Source organism: Mandrillus leucophaeus, unplaced genomic scaffold (genome assembly GCF_000951045.1).
Source record: "Mandrillus leucophaeus isolate KB7577 unplaced genomic scaffold, Mleu.le_1.0 Scaffold28, whole genome shotgun sequence".
Classification (NCBI taxonomy): domain Eukaryota; kingdom Metazoa; phylum Chordata; class Mammalia; order Primates; family Cercopithecidae; genus Mandrillus; species Mandrillus leucophaeus.
Genome location: NW_012102920.1, coordinates 837,777 through 844,383, shown reverse-complemented (window position 1 = coordinate 844,383; position 6,607 = coordinate 837,777).

The window sequence follows — 6,607 nt, the reverse complement described above, 5'->3', positions numbered from 1 at the left end:
GGGTTTCACCGTGTTAACCAGGATGGTCTCGATCTGCTGACCTTGTGATCCGCCCGTCTCGGCCTCCCAAAGTGCTGGGATTACAGGCTTGAGCCACCGCGCCCGGCCGGAGCTGCGGCTTTCTTAAATCCCAAGCATAGGCCCTGTCCCCACCAGGTCCCTGGCAGAAGAGGAGAGAGGCCCCGGGCAGTGGTCTGGTGGATGCCTGGCGGGGGTCCTGCCCACAGAGGGCCCAGCCTCAGCCCTTGCTCAGCTCCCCTGCAGTGGCCACCGGGGAGATGTGAGGGGCACCCCCTAGACCCTCCACATTCCACATTTTGGAGTTGCTCTTTCCCCTGTTGGGGGGCCGCTGTCCAGCCCAGGCTCAGGCTGGCAGGGACTCCAGCAAGCATCTGGTCCTACGGAGGCAGAAACTGAGCCACAGAATGGGCAGGGACTGGCTGCACCCCGGACTCCCAGCTCCTGGCTGGCCCTGCCCGGAATTGTGTCATCTTCCTGGGTCAGATTCAAGGGTGGCCCCTACTCAGGGCTCACTGTGAGGCTGGGGAGATGGGGGTCACCTGGCCTCTTCCTAGATTGGCTGCTTCTCCAGCATCTTCTTCCTCGCAGAGGGCCTGGGTTCGGAGGCGCATTTGCTCTCCGCGTCATTCTCCTCCACCTCACTTTTCTGGGTCAGGCGTGCCCATGTGTGGGCTGGCCGGTGGGGACAGGTGCAGAGGATGTGGCAGTTGGAGGCTGCCCAGGCCTCCCCATTTCCCACCCTTGCCTCAGGCTTCACAAACAGGGAAGGTGTTCATTCACTCATTCTTCATTCATTCATTTGCTTGGGGCTGCAGCCTCCCAGAAATGCACAGAGAGGGGTTCAGGGCTGGGCCAGTCATGAGCACAACACTGGGGGCTGTGGACACCTGGGCAGGGGCTCCTCGTGAGACGTGGGGCTCAGGAAAAGCTACCTGGAAGGGGAGGTGTGGCTGAGGCTAAGAGTCACCCACAAAGGACAGAGGATGGGACGTGGTGGCTGAGCACGTGTAGAGGCTTGGGGTTGAGGACAAGCTCTGCCCCTCAGGGGACTGGGGGCTGCAGACAGGGACAGCCAGGCTGGGCTGCAGGAGAGTCAGGGCCTCGGACACCAGCACATGTTCAGAGTGCATCGTGGAGGGCAAGGTGTGCCCCTGGAGGGTGTTATGCGGACGAGGAGGCTTCCCCGGCAGCAGTGGGGGGCTGAGCTGAGCCTCCCTGAGACGTGCTATCCACTAAGCACTGGAAAAACAAGCAATTAGATTACGAATAAACGTAATAAATATCCGAAAAAATACAACGTGCTGGGGCTGGCCTCAGGTTGGAGGCAGGGTGGCAGCTGCTGAGGGAGATGGGCCTGAGAAGAGGGGCTGTAAGGCCAGTCGGGGCTGGAGGGAGGGGTCTGGGGACGTGACTGCCTGCTCTGACATCCTCTTTGGAGTCCTGTCATGGAGTCCCGCTGGCCTCCACGAAGAGGACATTGAGATGGGGGTGGTTTTCTGGGGTCCCCCCTGCAGGCTGTAGCAGAGACGGGGTGGCCTCCCGGGGTCCTGGTTCTAGTCTGTAGAGCTGGGGGCCTGGGTGGAGAGAGGAAAGTGCTGGAGGCCAGGGAGGATGTGTGGGGATGGGCCTGCCTCTGGCACAGGTTCCCAAGTGTACCCTCTCTTCCCTGGCAGCCTCTGAGGGCAGATGCTGGCTTGGGGTCCCTGCCTCCGCTGGAGGGGGTCACACTCCCCAGCACAGCCCAGTACTGTGTCGGTTTTCCTTTAGGTCCCAGGTCACTGCTGGGCCCTGGGTCTCACCCTTGGCTATGACCCCCACACCCCAGTCCCCAGCAGCAGGGGCTCCCCGGACTGAACCACGGATGCCCGGCTCAGGGACTGGAGAAGTCTCAACGGGTTTCTGCTGAGTCAAATCCAACTGAAAAAGGTGACTAAATTTTTTTTTCATGTTAAAAATGTGCCACTTTTCCCAAGCCCTTGCGATACCGTGACAGCCCCTTCAGTGCCCTCACTGCCCTGTGTCTGTGCTCACCTGTGGGGAGGGGAGGGGGAGGGGAGGGGATGGTGCTCACCTGTGGGGAGGGGAGGGGCGGGGCTAGTGCTCACCTGTGGGGAGGGGAGGGGCTAGTGACTTTTATCTTCTCTGGTGTTAGGGAAGGTATTTCTCAAATGGAGATAATTCTATCAAATCCTTTCCTGAAGTGAGGTTGGTAGCTCAGAGAAGTTGTATCTGTTCAACTGTAGTGGTGATGATCACATTGTCACTGATTCTGTCGTAAGATTGCTGTTGTGTTTCCCTTAATTTTTGCCAATCGGGTGGTGGGAAAATGGCCTGTTGTGATTGTTCTAATTAGCTGCTCTCGGCTGGTGAGTGTGAGCAGATTTGCATATTTTTATTGGCTGTGGAATGTTTTCTTTGGTGAATTGCTTATCTGTAACCTTTGCTGGGTGCTGGCTTTGCGGGGGGTCTCATAATCCCCAAAGCCGAGTTCTGAGAGGAAGAATGTGTCTTGCCAGTGAAACCCACGTCAGGCGGGGGTGAGCCCATGTCAGGTGGGGGTGGGGCCTACGTCAGGCAGGGGTGAGGGGGGCAGGGTGGGGAAGGGAAGGCTGGGATTGCTCAGGGCATGTCCAGGCTCCAAATCGCCCCTGCAAGAAGGGGTGACTGAGACACCCTTGGCCACACCCTGTGAGGTGGCTGAGAGGACAGTGGGCATGGGGAACCCTCCCAGAGGCTGGTAAAGCCCTCGATTTCTGCTGGGCAGGCAGCCTGTCCTTGTACAGTTTCCAGGAATACCATGACGTTTGTGTTGGTTCTGCCTCCACGAGGCGGGGGCTGTGGGGCGGTAGCCGTCTGGCTCTCACGCCTTAGTGGGGTCCTGGGCGCCTCGGGGCTATTGCTGTGACCTGGCACCAGAGTCCTCCACAAGGGCCTTCGTTCAGCCCGATGGAGAGAAATTCCCACTGCGACCCCCTAGGCCTGGAGTAGGCGCCATGACGGGGCTCAGCCCTGGACAATGAGGGCACTTCAGGAGAGGGAGGTGCCGTTCATCACCAGGGAGGAGGCAGCGGTGGAGGGGGAGGGTTGGAGGAGGGAGGGGCCCACTGCCGGGTGTGGCCCACAGTGGAACTGCCCCTCCTGTCTGTTCACTGTTACCCTCGTGTCGCCCATTTCCTCCAGAGCCACCCTCTCTCCCTCGTAAGTTCTGGGCTTAGATGGAGCTGCTCCCACCCCTGGCCTGAGGAAGGACACACAGACCTGGCCACTGAACGACAGTGTCACCTCCCCGGGCTTGGAGATGGTGCAGGGAGGGCTGACCTGGGCCAGCTCGTGGGCTGTGGGGAGGGACTCTGGAGCGACAGGAGCTGGTCTTGCTGTCCCCAGTGTGGGAGGAGGTGGGTTGGTGGTGCTGCAGCCACATGTGGGGCCCGAGAATGGAGCCAACCCAGGAGAGAGAAGAGACGAGAGATGGGGAGACAGCATTCCCACGACACCGGTCACTTGTGCCCCTGGACACAGCTGTACCTGTCCAGTGCCGCCTCAGCACCTTTCAGATGTGGGAGCCGACACAGTCCGTGTGTGTGTGTGTGTGTGTGTGTGCATGTGTGTGTGTGAATGCAAGATTTTCTGTCAAGTCACAGTCCTACCTGATAGCAGTTTGCGTATTTGAAAAGGTGAAAAGCTAATAGGTGTGCTTTTATCACCGGGCTGAAGTTCCTGACTGTGAGTTTTGGGAATGCACAGCTTTGAGGGAGGGGCCTGGCTGCTCCTGGTCGAGGACTCTGATTGGGGAAGATGTTTTCATCTTTCTCTTTGCTTGTTTCTGCAGCCCTGAAAGAAATGATTTCCTCTACGATTAGACAGGCCCTGGGGACATTGTTTCCTGGAAAATCCTTTACTGAGCCAGGAAGGGGCACAGCTGAGATGAGCAAGGAGGGGCACAGCCCTGCACGTGGTCGCACAGTGTGTGCGAGAGTGCCTGCATGTGAGTGTGTGCACGAGGGTGCATGTATGTGTGTGGGAGTGCATGTGTGTGCATGAGTGTGTGCATATGTTCGTGAGTGTGTGCATTCTGTGTTTGTGTGTGTGTGGTGGGGCCCTGGCCCTTTCCAGTGGGGTGGCGGAGGCTGTCCAGGAAGGTGTGGGGAGTGGGGGCTGCACATCGGGGGCGGGACAGGTGGGCATTCTTGATGGAATCGTTGGAGAGGTGAGAGGTGGGACTGAGCAGAGGGCTTCAGTGAGCCCAGACCTCCAACTCCCATCCAACCCAGACCTTGCTTCTGGGGCTGAGGAAGGGACAGCAGGGGGTAGGGGCAGAAGGGCACAGGGGACCCCTTCCCCCAAAGAGAGGTATGAACTCCGCAGAGTGGCTTGTAGGGACAGGGAGGATGTACCTGAAACCCCCAAGGGTCCCCCTTTGGGAAGCCTGCCTGCAGCTCCAAGGAGAGGGGCTGCCCACCTGTTGCTGGGGCCGACAGCCCTAGTTCCTGAGCCTCTGGCAGTGATCTGGGGGAGTGGAATGACCTGGGTTAGCCTCAGGCCTGTCCCTGCCCTGGCTGCCCCTGACCACCAGATGACCACGTGGGCCAAAGGGAAACAGTGAGGATGGGAGGGCAGGGGCCTCACCTGCCTGGTCCAGCAGCGCGATCTGCCGCCTGGGGAGGCCGAGGTCTTCACACATGTCCTCAGACACTTACAGGAACGTTGTCTCTGTGCTGAGTTTCTGGACCATGCACAGAACACAAGGGGCTGTCGGGGTCTTTGGGGTCTCCCTCCTGGCCACAGAGATGGCTGTGTCAGGGCAGGGGGCTGTGGGTATTGGGGCGCTGGGGGCCAGAGAAACAGTTCTCTTCCCGAGACCAGCACCTCAGGGAGGGCCCTCAGGCAGGGACCCGAGGGGTCAGGATGCCGTGGGGGGATCGGAGCTCTGTGCTCTCCGGAACCAACAGGGAGCTGTGTGTCTTGACGAGAGATTTCCCTCTGGTACTGGGGAGAAGAGAGCAGCTCATCCTTTCTCTGTAGTGAGGGAGGAGGGAGGTATATTCCACGGACTGTGTGGGCCACAGATCCAGTGAAATATTTACTCCTGGATCCGTAGAGGGAGTTTGCCGCCCAAGTTGAGAAGAAAGGAACCTGCTTTGATGCGGCCTCTAGAAGCAGACATTGGCACCTCACGGGATGAGCTTAGCCTCAGGTGAGCCGGAGAGCAGGGGCTGGGCACGCGGCAAGAGGGAGCAACATGCGTGTGACAGTGTGTGCACGAGAGTGCATGCCTGTGTGTGTGCATGAAAGTGTGTGCGCGCATGTGTGTGTGCATGAGAATACATGTGTGTGCATGAGTGCATGAGTGTGCATGTGTGTGAGTGTATGCATGTGTGTGTACATGAGAGTGCATGTCATGTGCATGTATATGTACATGAGTGTACTTGCGAGTATGCATGTGTGTGCATGTGAGAGCATTGTGTACATGTGTGTGTGCATGCATGTGAGTGCGAGTGTGCATGTGTGTGTGAGTGCATGTGGTGTGCGTGTGTGTACATGAGTGTGCATGCGAGAGTGTGTGTGCATGTAAGAGCATGTGTGTGCATGTGAGTGTACAGAGAGTACATTGTGTGTGTGCTTGAGAGTGCATGTGCATGTGTGCATGTGAGCAGTGTGACTATATGAATGTGTGAATGTGCATGTCGGTGTGAATGAGATAGTGTGGGTATATGACTGCATGTGTGAGAACTAGAGTGATGTGTGTGCCTGAGAGTGAATGAGTGAGTGTGTGAATGAGTGTGGGTCGGTGGCCCCAGGGGCTGCAGTGGGTGTGGATGGGTATGCGTGTGCGTGGGTATGGCCTGGAGCTGCCCACACCAGGCTCCATTTCTCCCCCTCTGCTCAGACTCCTGCTAGCCCCTGTGGTGGGTAAACAGAGGCAGAGCCTGCCTCCGGGGCAGGGTCCCACAGGGCCAGCACAGTGCTGCCACCTCCTCCCTCTGAGGCTTCTTTCCTGGACGGGTGGTGGCATGGGGTGAGGTCCTGCCTACCCATCACACAGGCCAGCAGGCTGGTCACACCCTTGTGTTGATTGACCAGATGATAACCAGGAGGTCATCAGGCACCACCTCCTCCAGGTAGACCATGCTGTGTCCCCAAACTGTGGAGAACGTTGGGGCTGACCCAGGGCTTGGGGTCCCACAGGCCCGTCTGCTGCAGCCCGGCTGTGTGTGGATTGCACAGGGCACAGTGCCTGCCTGGTGCAGACCCTGGGGCAGGAGGCACACAGCCGGGACACAGAGGCTTCTCCTGGGGCAGGGGTCAGTGGCTTCTGTGCCCTGAGAGTGGTTGGCAGTGCCCAGGGGTCCTGGGGAGCCCTCAGGGAAGGGCCTGCACTCCTGCCACCTGTCAGGATTCCCAGCCACATGGCTCTAAACCAAAGACCATGTATGGGAATGGGGCCGTGCCCCCCGTGGGGCTGCACAGGGGACAGTAGGACCCACCTGCACCAGCACGCACCCTCCAGGGTGAATTGGCCGTTGTCAGTCTCGAAGGCTGAGGGATTGTGTCTCACACTAGCCCTGTTCCCTGCGGACAGAGGCAG